Below are 15108 nucleotides of genomic sequence, written 5' to 3'. Positions count from 1 at the left end.
GATTCCATCCACACTCAGCTTGCTTCTGTGAGGTCTATGTACTATAATATCTGCACTTCCCAAAGATTTCCCAGAAGGTGTGTGTTCTGTGCTCTTTTCTGTTGTAACATACACTATGCAAGGCTGCATCACTTATCCAATTTTATATCTTTCAAGTCTCCATATTTTATAGGGAAAATTAAGAACAGGAACTAGAGAATGGCTTACTTTTCCTCTAGTCTCTGATTTCCTTGGAAGCTGCCACTTGAACATTTACTAAGAAGGGTTAATGATGGACTCTGAAGTAATTCTTATTTACTTTCTGTTTGATACACACACACACACACAGACACACACATGTAGTACCCATAGAAACCAGAAAAATACATCAGATCTCAAGCTGGAGTTACAGGAACTTGCAAACTGCCTGACATGAGTGTTGGAAATTAAATCTGGGTCCTCTTTATGAACATTTAATCTCTGAGCTATTTCTACATTTCTGATATGTGGAGTAATTCTTGAAATAGCATAGCTTTTTCTTCCTGGTATATTATAACCACTCATTGATGAGTGTGGCTCCATAGTGTAACAAGGAAATAAACAGAGCATCACAGTGATAGCCAGATTTACAGTAATGGCAATAGGTAAGTTAATGGGGGAGTCAGGGGCTCCAAATGATTCTGTTGAGCACTGCTGGTCCAGTGATGCTGCTCCAAGCTGTTTTGGTCTTTGTGTGTGCTAGAGTACACAGGAAAGTTGAGGGATGCTGCAATCAGTACCCACAATGAGATAGGACTTTCTGATACCATATCAGTTCTAAGGCACCCATTTTCTTAGTCAGGGTTTAAAGGCCTGCACAAACATCATAACCAAGAAGCAAGATGAAGAGAAAAGGATTCATTCAGCTTACACTTCCAGATTGCTGTTCATCACCACAGGAAGTCGGGACTGGAACTCAAGGAGGTCAGGAAACAGGAGCTGATGCAGAGGCCACAGAGGGTGTTGTTTACTGGCTTGCTTCCCCTGGTTTGCTCAGCTTTCTTTCTTATAGAACACAAGACCACCAGTCCAGGGATGGCACCACCCACAGTGGGCCCTCCTACCCTTGATCACTAATTGAGAAAATGCCTAACAACTGAAACTCGTAGAGGCATTTCCCCAAGGGAGACTCCTTTCTCTGTGATAATTCCAGTTTGTGTCAAGTTGGCACACAAAACCAGCAAGTTACACTCATGCTTCTATAAGTAGCCAGGAAAGCCTTGTAAATTCATTGGTTCTACAAATTGGATTTGGGTAGAACTTTTCCTTTTTCCTTTATAAGTGCCCTAGCTGGGATATACAAGAATCTCTTCATCTCTTCCCAGTAAAAGTAACTCCACACTTAGCCATTTTGTTGGGAGGAGCAAACTTCTGCTCCTTCTAAATACAGAATTGTTTGCATTTGAGTGATGCAATTTCATGAGTGGATAACTGACCCTCAATATATCAAAACATGATAAATTCAGGCTACATCTATGTCTTGCCTGAGATTTTGTTTCCTCATCAGGAGGATATAAATATCTTCTCTCTATGGATCTGAAGGTGACTGTGAAGGTTAAGTTAAATAAAGTAGGTGCCATTTCTAATGTCACAGACATAATCTGTTATTATAGCATAATTGTTGCCTTTATATTTGAAATGTATAATTTAAGTGTAAGTTGTAATCTTCTGTCCAGCTGTAGTTCTGAGTTAAAAAGTAACAGATTAGGCCTTCTGAAAGTTATCATAATTGCATTCAGTAGTGAAACTGCTTTCCCTCATATTCAATTTGTCCTACTGGGACCATTTGCCCATCAGTCATGCTAAGCCTTTTTAGGATTTCAGAATCATTTTTTAAAAGCCATAAAAAGCTCTTGTACAAATCATGGAAAACTGTTGTTCTGACAACATAAATGTTCTGTGCATCAAAAAACCACATTAAAATTATCCAAGCGGCTACAAAAATGCATTGCAAAGAGGAGCCCTTATGTTTTGATAAGGACCCCCACCACAATGAAAAGCATGGCTCCATTCTACCTCACCCTTCTGGAAGTGAGTGAATCCCAGAACATCAATGCTAATGAGCTATGGAGGTGTCCATCACAACAAAGCAGCAGGCTTGGAACCCAGGCTGCAGGTAAGGCAGATACTTAGAGACTGTCATTATTCACTATGCACTGTTCCACTGGCATCTCTACTGTTGCATGTAGAAATTTGATAAAAGGAAAATAATTACCCTTTTATATTATAATTTTATTATTTTATGGTAGTTCTCTGTACCTCTCTCTCTCTCTCTCTCTGTGTGTGTGTGTGAGAGAGAGAGAAAGAGAGAGAGAGTAGAGATTCAGGTTGACTCTGTTTTTATCTTTAAATTGCATTTGTTCAGCATATATATAATAGACACACATATTATATATATACATATACACACACACACACACACACACATATATGCATGTATATATATATATATATATATATATATATATATATATATATATACACACACACACACACACACACACATACATATGCATGCATGGGCATGCGTGCCACTGCCCACATGTGGAGCCTAGAAAACAACCTATAGGAGTTGGTTCTTTCTTTCTACCACGTAGGTCCCATGTAGGTTCAATCTGAGGGATCAAACTGGGGTCATCAGACTTGGTGGCAGGGACTTGTTCCAGGTGATCCATCTCTCAGACTCTCCACCTCATTTCTTGAGACAGTTGCTTTAACTGACCCTGTAGCTCTCAGGTCTCACTGAAACTAGCTGGCCACAGAGAGCCTCCTGTCCCTTCCCCTTCCACTACCACTGAGTTCTCTATCTGTAGCTTTAATGTGGGTGCTGATCTCAGGGCCTCCTACTTGAGCAGTGAGTACTTTATCCCCTGGGCTATCTTTCTGGTTCCGTTCTCAGTATTCCTAGCTTCAAGATCAAAGCACCTTAATATAGTCACACTCTAATTGTATGGATGCTCTTTTCTCCGTGTATTCATTCCATGTCAAAAGGTGATTAGTTTTTCTTAAATCAAATTTCTACATGCAATGGGATAGATGCTAGTTGAAGACTCCATACGGAACAATGGTTGTCTTTACATATCTGTCTCTCTGCAGTTCTGTACCTGTGTCCTGGACCCAAGGTTTGCTGCTTTGTCATGGTTGGCACCTCCATGCTCACTGTCATAGTCATAGTCAAATGAATAACTCCATGACCTGGTAGAGCTTTGCCTCATGTAAGCAGAGGCTGTATGGATTAAAGTTCTCACAATAAAAGTTTGGGGACAAGAGCTCATTGTATAAAACCAAGGCGTGTTCTGCAGTTCTAACTGCACTCATAGATGCCTTGTAAATCCTTTCTATGGCCAAATGTGTAAGTGTCTCATTTCTCCCCCAAACTCAGCTCTGGGAAAATCTGCCATGGACCCCTCTCACCAATTTTCTGACCTTTGATTATATCCCCATTAAAATTTACATTTGTTGAAAATAGCAGGCAATAAATAATCAATTAAAGAAAATTAACAATATGTTTTGTTTTTGAATAATGTGTTTTCATTGATCAGTGATAGGTAGGCGAAAACCAGTGCAAATCAATACTGGGACCATTTTCATAAATCAATGTTAATTTGCTGCTTATGTTTCAGTTGGCTCCCACCAAACTCCAAAACTAATATTCAAATTGTCTGAGCACAGTGAATTTCAAGGCATGAGGCACAGAGTACAGTGAGAACTGTGTAGCACCTGGAAGCTCACAGTGTCCTCTAACACTTAATGCTCTAGAATCCTCAAACCACTTCGTATTTTTAGATGATAAAGCAATATATCCTTTTAATAAGTTTACTATTTTGTCTTGGGAGACATTCACAGATATTTTGGGCTATATGTGACTTCTCAGTCACAGGCTAGTTATACTTGTGAGATTATGGAATTTACATTAAATGTTAATGATTTGTTAAGATTATTAAGATGCCATCTTTAGTATGAATCTCTACTTTTCGAAGTCTCTTATCTACTGTTAGGTACCAGTTTCTATATATATTCAAAATTCCTTCTCATAAACAGTTAGAGCTAATATGGTCATTGTAATGAGGTAGATGGATGGCACATAAAATATTTCAGGGCAGTTCTGTCTACAAGTGATTTGTTTCTATGTCCTTCCCTTTGTGAGAACTGAGATATTTGACATCTGTTATAGCAATGATACATAACTGATACCTGGAGTCTTGCCTTACATGTCTTGATCCCCACGAAGAGGATGAAGCAGGGCTAAGCCTTAAAAAAGTATCAGAGGTTTAGATATGTAATGTAATGTAAATGTGATGCTGGGAGGACTGTGCCTATCTTCAAGAATTTCATAAAATCTTCTACCATTTTAAGGTGATCATTTAATCCTACCATCATGTACAGTATGGAATTTCCTCTTAGCTTGGAGCCAATTTGATGATACCTGAATCATCTCTTTGGGTTTTTGTAACAAAAATAGGTAGACTTACCCTTTGCTTAACAAGAAAGCTTGCATCGGGCACATTCTGAAAAAAATATGAGTAAGACATTGTCATGTTGTCACAAAGAACAAAACTTTTCCTATATTCTTTTTTTAAAATTTTTTCTTTTCTTGTCTTTTTTTAAAATTAGGTATTTTCCTCATTTACATTTCCAATGCTATCCCAAAAGCCCCCCCCCCCACTCCCCTACCCACCCACTCCCACTTTTTGGCCCTGGCATTCCCCTGTACTGGGGCATATAAAGTTTGCAAGTCCAATGGGCCTCTCTTTCCAGTGATGGCCAACTAGGCCATCTTTTGATACATATGCAGCTAGAGTCAAGAGCTCCGGGGTACTGGTTAGTTCATAATGTTGTTCCACCTATAGGGTTGCAGATCCCTTTAGCTCCTTGGGTAATTCTTAATGACATCTCTCACCCTCCTATATGCCACTGTGCATCCCATAAGAGCAGAGATGGTTCATATATTGTTGATATTATCCAGGGGGATCATAAGAGGAGATAGTAGGCTCAAGATTTTTATTTTGATAAACCTTGCTTTGTAGCTGCTTGGCATGAAGCTCACTGTATAGACCAGGCTAGCCTTGGGCTTCTGGTGATCATTTCATGATGGTGGTTTACAAGCATGTACTACTATGCCTGGCATGGTACTGTAAAGATTAAGATATTAAGAAACTCTGAAGATATTTCCCTGAAAGATGGGGTCTAAAGTATCTGTCTTAGTCAGGGTTTCTATTCCTGCACAAACACCATGACCAAGAAGCAAGTTGGGGAGGAAAGGGTTTATTCAGCTTACACTTTCCACATTGCTGCTGATCACCAAAGGATGCAGGACTGGAACTCAAGCAGGCCTGAGTGTCTGTATTACAAAGCAAGCCTTCTTGAGACACTCTTGGCTGGCAGTTTATTCCAAGCCTAGTCACCCACATTCCTAAAATTTCTAGAACCCAAGTTTCAGCACTAAAACCTCTCATGTCTTGAGCAATTTTCTTCTGGGTCTGAAGTCTTAGTTTGGGAAGATGAGTGAAATTTGGTGAGGGAATCTACCACTCATATTGTTTTCCTCAAATAAGATTGGGAAGCCTCATTGCCTTCAAGTCAATGACCAGCCACAGGTGTCATCCTCTTGAGTTCCATGGCTACTGTGACTGCCTGCATTCCAGCCATAGGTTTTAACAGCCACCATCTACTGTTCCCCCTGTGTCATATTCGCTAGTATTCAGCTGAGCAACATAAAGTATATCTGAATCCCCAGTCTCAACAAGCTCACCCCTGAGGTGGTTTGGTTAGTGGCTGAGCTTTGTGTTGTGATAATGTCAATTCAGGTTTGCACATTACAGAATCACAGCCATGAACATTTGAATACTATTGCTGGTAATAAGAATGACTATGATACCAGGCTTACATGATCAAGACATTACTGAAAACAAAGTATAAATGATAGTAGAAGAAGACAAGCACTTATCTAGAGAGGAAACAAGCTCCAAACAGAGTAGTCCTCACACTGTAGAGCGTATCTACTTAATCTATGTTGCCATAGCCAATGTTTTGAGAGTTAAAGCAATAGAGAACAGAAGGGAGGGGATACAAAAAGCATCATCAAACTTCTGTAGTGTTTCAATTGGGGTTCTCTATAAAAAAGAGATGGAAAGAATGGAAGATATATATATCAAAGAAATTTGTTGGATTAGGTTACATTGTTGACCTAGGAAGTTTAACTGTAATTGTCTACATTCTAGAGATGTTTATAGCATATTTAGCTCACAAGGTTAGATGCATCATCAGTTGCAAAATGGTGATATATGTGTGGAGAATACTAGAAAAGTATTAGTTAGTCTCAGTCTGAAGTCCAAAGGAGGTGACTCCTAATGTCAGTGAAGGATGAGGCCAGCTGCATCTGAAACAACAGGGCAGATGCACACATCATTTAGAAGCAAAGACCAGCAGGCTTCTCCACAACATGAATCCCCCAAAAGTTCTGTCGAACCTTGGTGAAAGCACTTTTACCCATCAGTAGACCCTCCCCAGGATATATCTTCACGGGCCTGCCCAGTGTGAGTATTTGAATGACCTAAGAGCCCTTCAGGTTGATAACCAAGATCATCCAACCATCGAAGATGCATGATTGCAAGTATATTTCAGCACTCAATATGTACTAAATACTTTAAAACGCCATCCCTAGGGTTCTATGTCCAACATTAAACCTAATTATCCAAATACGTTACATTTTAAATATTTTTATTATTTTTCATTTTTTTCTCTAGGTCAATTTTCTAATACTTATTAAAAGAACTTTTGAGCCAGAAAGAAGCTGAATTTCACTTTTAAAGTTGTTTTATCTAGATTTTTACCATCTTGAAGCCAGGCAATTTAAATTTTTCATCTCTATTTGGATTCCTGATGATAATAAGTGCTTTCTTTGGCAGAGCACTCATCAATTTGCAAAGTACCCTATTTAAATGGTAGCATTTCATCCTCACACCAACCCCTTTGCATAAGGAAGGACCTTAGAGCAAAATATTTAATATTCTGATGTTTTTTGAGGATAGGAAGGCTCTGTGAGAGGCTGTGGCCTGGACACAGTTTTTATTTACAATTCAATGAAAAACTGAAATGTGGCTCCCTTCTGAGATAAGAACATATGCGAGTTACTCCTGTGGTTTAGCAGTGCCCACATCCCTTACCAGAGGTAGACAGACTGCTGACATGTGCCCTCCTCTTCAAGGATTCTTAGTAGAGAGATGGAGGCAGAGAGGAGCAGGGAGTGATGCTGCTGATGGGCAGGCACTGCAGTCCTGAGTGTCTGTCCTAGGCATTCAGTCTTCCCCAGTCTGGTCCTGGAAACAGTTTTGAGTCTGCATTTGGGGCTCAGGACTCTGCAGAGCTGCCTTCCCCGCTGGTGTCTGTGGTGTCTCTCCTCCCTGTCCTCCCACACCTGACAGGGATTGGTTTTCACATGGAATGTAAGAGGAAACAATGAAATCCTCACTCTTACAGGAGTCTGTCCAACTATGACTTTAAATGTCTTATTGAGAGACATACAGCAAACTTTATTGTTTCTTACAATGTTTGGTAAGAGGTATCTGATTCAAAGCATGTTGGCTCAGTTGGATGGAAGCCAGGGTGGATTCTGATCTGAACCAATAAAGGTGAGTGAGTACATTGATAACTCACGTGCATCAGCTCGCCAGTGAGAGAGGAAACACTGGAGAGGTATTCTCTATCTGTGATTTGTGTGCTCTTGTTTAATTGTTTCCCAGTGCTGCATGTAAGTCCAGCGATTTGGAAATGGGAGGCAATCACTCTCTTTCTAAAATAAGTCGTATCCCCGGACACTTTCTCTTATTTATTCTTTTTGTTTCTTTTCATATAATATCTAATATGCACCATTAAATACCTGTGCTAATCACTACAAACTCTTTCTTTCTAAACCATGCATTCTTATATGAGTGCACGTGCGCGCGCGCACAACACACACACCACATGAACACACACTTGTATACAAAGACAGGCACATATACCATGTATATGCACACAGACACAAACAAATGTATACACAGCACACACATACAGACACAGAAATGCAACAGATATACACATATATATATAAACACAAGCACATACTGTAACATAAACACATGCATAAACAATAACAGGACACACAAATACACAGCATTCCAGGCAGAAACACACACACACACACACACATATACACACAACTCTTCCCAAACACACACACACACACACACACACACACACACACATATATATATATATATATATATATATATATATATATATATATATATATATATATATGTCAAAGTATGTAACTGTACTTGTATACATGTATATGTGGAAAAATGTATTTATATATATATGTGTGTGTGTGTGTGTGTACATACACACATATACATATACCTACACATATACATGCATACAAATACAGGCAGAGACAAACACACACACACAAACATAGGCACACACAAATACACACACCCTACATATAAGCACATACATGAACATAGGCACATACATACACATGTACACACGTACTGCATACATTCATATTATACACATGTAAACACATGTATAAATGCACATATATGCACTATCTCTTTCACACACACACACACATGTGCACATAAGCCCATCATGTATGCACACAAAAATGGATACCCAATACATGCATATAAACACACATGTACATATTTCATGATATATGCATACATACAGAAACACATATACATGTATGCACATATACATACATATATGTGTATACACACACACAAACATAAACACACATACACACAAGCACACACACCGAGAAGTGGATTTCATAATAGTGCCCAGAGGCCTTCCTTCTTGTAGAAAAGAAACTTTTCTTAATTTTTTGCCTTGTAACTGTAAACCTCAAGATAAATTTTAATCAGTACATGTCAAGTCAATTTGATGTGGATAAGGAGTCTATTTTTTACAGTCTGTCTTTGAATATTCCAAAATAATATCTGTAATTAATTGCTAGCACCTGTAGAATCCATCTGCAAACATCTCTGGATCGTGAGCTGTAAGGAGCTGACTGCAGTCAGGTAGCCCTGGTGCAGCAGCAGACACAGACATGTTGAATATGCAAAGCCATGAGAATTCATACATCAAAGTCATATGCCAGGTGCTTCTCTCAAATTAAGTTTTTGTTAGTGGCCAGTTTATCCAGTTGTACTTTCCAACAAATCAAAATGCATTTTGTAATAACTGTTGCATGAGGAAAAAAACGCTTTCCCCCAGTTCAGTTAGAGTTTTAGTTATTAGTAAACTGCTAGGTACATTATTTTTTGTGAAGATGTGCTTTTAAATACAGCATCTTTCTAAATGCATTTGACACTGGCATCAAGTCTGGAATCATGTCTGAGAGATGAAAGAGAAAGGGGCACAGGGATATTTGTTAACTCTTTTGTTGAGAAAGGACCACATGTCCCAGGAATCAGTGCTTGATGAATGTCTGCTAATTACACACTGACTAATTCAGGGTAAATTGATTGCTTTTCTAACAGTCATTCCAGGGCATCCCAGGTGTCGTTGGAAACAGATCCATGGTTCCATTCAGCATGCATCCTTCAGGTTGATGGAGAGGCTGAGTGTGCCATTTAGACCATTTCATTTTTTGTCTCTATGCTGTTTGGAATTTCTTTATTATTATTATTATTATTATTATTATTATTATTATTATTATTAGGTATTTTCTTCATTTACATTTCCAATGCTATCTCAAAAGTCCCCCAGACCCTCCCTCCCCACCCCCTACTCACCCATTCCCACTTCTTGGCCCTGGCGTTCCCCTGTACTGGGGCATATAAAGTTTGCAAGACCAATGGGCCTCTCTTTCCAGTGATGGCCAACCAGGCCATCTTCTGATACATATGCAGCTAGAGACACAAGTTGAATATCATCAGCAATATTGTCAGAGGGGAAAAAACAAACAAAAAATAAAACATATATTAAATTATTTTTTTGAATTTTATTGTATTTGCTCCCATTTTTAACTACATGGCCCAAAACTTTTAATTAATTAACTAACTAATTAATTAATTTTTAGGCAAGGTTTCTCTATGTAGCTTCAGCTGTCCTGGAACTCATAGAGATCTGCCTTCCTTTGCCTCTTGGGACATGGGATTAAAGGCTCTATCCCTTTTTCAGCTCTGTCCATCAATTTCTCTTTTGGATTCTAATAATCTTAGTTAATTATATTTTGGTGTGTTCTTTTATAGATGCCTTACACTTTAATGAATTCACCCACACCATGTATGCATGTACTTACATGCATCTATATATTATATACATGTATGTGTTATATGATCATATAATCAGCCTATTATACAATATGTCCTAAGTGGATGTTATAAAATTAGTTTGTATATTTTTCCTATTTACATAAACAAAAGCATAATATAATACTCATTTAATCTAGTTGATATAAAACTTACTTTTGTAGGTGACACAAAAGTTTCACTAATGTACAACAAGACAGTATATTCATAGATACAGACTTTGGGTAATACTGAAATCAGGACAAACATAGCTCAACTACTTATTTATTTGTGATGCAAAACTTTCAAACCCACCTTTTCTAGCACTTTTTTGGAAGTGACAGAGTGATGTTGAAAGACCCACAACGTGAGGACTCCTCCACATTCTGACTCAGGAGAGGCGACACCCCAAAATCACCAAGGAGAAACGGTCTTGTTGCAAATTGCAAGAGGATTTTTATTCAAGAGCGCTCTCGGGCCCACGGTCATACACCACGCAGGGGTAGAGGAGTGTGGCACCCCAGTAGCTGGATTAGGGGGTATTTAAAGGAAGAAACCACAACTTAAGGAGGTGGGAAGGGCGTTGTTGGAAAATACCAAAAATACCAGTTAAGAGTCACAAGGAAGTGCAAAGTTACAAGAGTCACAAGGAATACCTGGTAAGTGTTAACTCTCAAGACAGCTTCTAAGAGCCCCTAACAATAGCACATTTGCATTGCAGGTTCTGGGTGACTTTCTTTGAATGAGCACTCTTTGAACCCAGGAAGCGGGTGGGTGGAGGAATGTCCCTACCTGTTTTATGATTAGCATACCTTTACAAAGGCCGCATTCCCAAGCCTGGGCCTAAAGGCCTAGAATTCTGTTTTTTTTTATACTTTCAATGTCACTCTGTAGTCATCCTGTTAAGCACCGGAGTGAGAAAAGTTGTTCTTGTTCCTGTGAACCAACATTTGTGCCGCTTGTGTGCCGTGTGTTTGTGTGTGTGTGTGTGTGCCCTGTGTGTGTGTGTGTGTGTGTGTGTGTCTCCCTCTCTGTCTCTCTGTCTGTCTCTTTTTGTCTCTGTCTGTCTGTGTCTGTCTCAGTCTTTCTCTCCCTCTCTTTCAATAGTTTCACAGTTACTGCATCTTGAGGTTTAAGCCCTTAACTTTTCAGCATTGTTTCTGTGGGTGCAGATGTGGGTCTTATCCAGCCTCCATTGAGGCGGGCATGGGCCTCAGGCAGCCTTTATGGAGAGAAGTGTGAGTCTCATTTGTCATCAGAAGCACTGGACACGAACCATTCACACACACACATGACTTCCCAGCACCTTATTCATAGCTATAGTGAAACACAAATCTACACTCTTTGTGCTCCTATCAATTTTTGTACTTTAAAGTCAAAACTAAAGCATCTACTTACTCTACATGAGCCCAAAACAAGATGTCTATGGGATGATGGATCAGAGTGGTTTGCAAGGAATAGCTTAATTCTAGGTCTTTGGTGTAAATAGTTCACCCTTATGTGTCTGGTCCAGCTATATCAACTGCCCAAAGTGATTCTGACTCATTATTCCTGCTCTGGAGACTGTTAAAAATTCTTCTACTTCACATAAAATGCTCATTATTAGGAAATCAATGCTTCTATACTTAGCCTATACTTTTCTGAGAAAACCAGGTGGTTGAAATAGAAAAATATGAAAAAGAAATTTTAATTATAGATGTGTAATTCTCATAGGATCATAGATATTAAAAGATCTATTAAGTTTCAAATTTACTTTCTCTTTTGCTCAGTTTTATTAGACTGAGGTGGTTTTAGGTTAATATTCATAGGAGATAGCCTGAAGAGAAACATTACATCTTAAGGATGATGGGCAGGAGCCAATATGTGTCAGAACTTTATTTTGGATCATGACCTCCACTGTGAGCACAAATAGAGTGGAGGAAGTAGTTTGGTAGGAAGAGAGAGCACCTGTCCAGTGAAGCACTAAACCCTGGATTATGTCCTGAACATAACCTGTGCCACTCCTAAAGCCCAGCACTGAGAGGTGAAAGCCACAAGATCATGTATTCCTGTTCACAGCTGGCTTTGTATGAAGTTCAAGGCCAACCTGGGCTTGGTGAGACTGTCAATAAAACAAAACGTCCCCCAAATACAAATGTTAGACAAGAAGGAAAATGGGAAGGAGTCTCTCTAACCTATCTTGGAATGCCTCTTTCAAAAGGGAATAAGTAATTTATTTAAAATTACTTTTTAAAAAATAAGAAAATAAGCAATTGCATATTTCGCATGTCCCATTGAGATGTGAATCTCTATCAAACCACACCCTCACCTTCTAGAGAAGTGAGGAGTCACAGAAGAGTCATGGTTAAGGAAGATCATGTCCACACCTGTTTCTTTGGAAGGAAGAGATATAAGCTTGAAGAATGTTTCCAGTTATTCCCATCTATTAATGTATGAGACATTTGCCTGACATTTAGATAGACACTTAGCTCCCAGTCACGAGGAGGTAGTTATATCCCAGTCCTGGATGGAGCTTCTGGTACACATGCTCTCAAGTCCCTTTATTTGAAGACTTGTGCCATTAACTGAGTACAGTTGTGTCTGTTTTTCAACTCAGTGTCCTCCTATCTTTGTAGTGTCATGTCAAACAACCACTAATGTACATTATCTTTTGGTTTAATGGTTAATAGTGTGAGATTTTTCTGTCTTCTATTTTTAAGGAACTTTTTGTGGGATGACAGGACACCTCTCCTCTCTCATTCTGTATTTTCTTCTCCGGTAAAGAAAACATTTTATTCCTAAAACAAAAACACTGAGAGGAGTTTCTTGAATTTTGACTTAATGTTGAAAGCCACCAAGTGAATTCACAGCGTGCAATGTTCTCTTGACAATGGATGAAGAGAAACAGTTTTAGTTTGATTACATAAAAATGTATAAATGTATAGTTGTCTTCAGAATAAATCAGAAGCACCACACACACACACACACACACATTTGGGATAATTGATAATCTGATATTGTACCCTCTTTTGACTCCACCAGTCTGCAAAACACAGCTCTAACTCAGCAACCATACAGATGACCCTGGTTCAAATAAATTAGTCACAAAACAAAACTGAACATCTGGACTCTAGAGATTGACAGGTAGAAAAGAGGAGGGGACTTGAAAAGGCTGAGAGACAGAGTTTAGAGAATGGTGTGGCGGGAGCAATTCCCTTGCATTATATACATGAATGAAGCTGTCGAAGAAGTAACTCAATTAAAATATTTGACACTTGCACCCATATGTTTTCACTTTTGTACCTTATCACCAAAGCTACACATTAACTTTTGAAAGTATCTCATTATTTTATTTATGTATTTACTCCTTCAGTATGGGAACTTCGTCTTGATCTAGAGCAATGGTTTTCAACCTTCCTAATGCTGGAATCCTTTAATCCAGCTCCTCATGTTGTGGTGATACCCAGCCCTAAAAATATTTCATTGCTATTTCATAACTGTACGTTTTCTACGGCTATGAACTATAATGTAAATATCTGTGTTTTCTGGTGGTCTTGGGCAAATCACAGTAGAAAAGTCTTTTGACCACCAAAGGGGTTGTGACCTATGGGTTGAGAATCACCTGACTAGATGGTCTGTCTGACTTCTGATGCTAATTTTAGTACATTCCCGTGATTTGCTGACACATTGTTAGGTATTTTGTGTCTGTATTTATGGGGAGATTAGCGTTTGCATTTGAAAATATCTTCACGAATTATGACACTAGATTTCTTAGGTTTTCAGACTATAAATTGTCTCAGCATTTAGGAAACATTGTAATAAAATTGGTATCATTTTCTCCCTCACTGCCCAGGCTTCTCCCCCTACTTAGATTCTGCCACCAGCATTTATTATATTCCTTTTTAGTATTTCTTCCTATCCAGTTTTATATACCTTCTGGCTATCCATCAATCATCTTCATTTTAATCATTTCTAAGTAAATTAAAATATCAGCCCACTCTGTTTTCAAGTTCTCGGCACACACATCATTAACTATATTTTTTTCCCTGTGTAAGCTGAGCGTAGGTCCTATGCATACAAGTTTGGTGTGTATTGGCTGAATGCATACACACATGTGCCTCCAGAATGCAACCTCTATGGGATATGGGATATGGGATATACCTCCTTACCACACAGCTCCCCATGAATCTATTGGTAAACATTAACTCTCCTGGGCCACAGGCAACTGTTCTTTAGTTTTTCAATCTTGCATAACTTTTATTGTTCTAAAATTCACACAGCAGACATGACACAGCCATCTTCTAGAGGGTTTCTCTGTACTTTGTGGGAAGAAAATTCATCTACATTATTGGATATTGAAAGCATCCCCATTTCATGGTGTCTAGCTGTTATGATTTTGTTTTCTTTCTAGAAACACATTTTTTGTTCATGCATTCTTTCATTGATTGACAGTCATGTTATTTCCAGTTTGTTTTCTGTTATGAACAAAATCAGTATGAACCTGGTTGTGTAAGTTTTTCCACCCAAAGCATTAACTCTATCCTTTCCTAGTTTAATATTTAAAAATTCTAAAGTGTTCTGTAGCTTCTGTGCAGTGCTGGCCCTTGCAGTATTATATGGAGAAGCAGGGATTGGGGAAGGTCTTGAGAGTGGCAGGACTTCCTCAACAGCTGCCAAAGACAGGGCCAGTGTCCTCTGGGTCCTGTCTCCCCCAAAGTCAAAGAATGATTTCCATGAACAATAGGAAGGTCTATTATAGGTCCAGTGTAGGTGAGTGATTAAAAGGAAGGAGAGAGTAGATCATCTATAGCAGGATGGGATGTAC

The sequence above is a fragment of the Mus musculus genome, chromosome 8 (assembly GCF_000001635.26).
Source record: "Mus musculus strain C57BL/6J chromosome 8, GRCm38.p6 C57BL/6J".
Classification (NCBI taxonomy): domain Eukaryota; kingdom Metazoa; phylum Chordata; class Mammalia; order Rodentia; family Muridae; genus Mus; species Mus musculus.
This window is presented reverse-complemented; position numbering follows the sequence as displayed.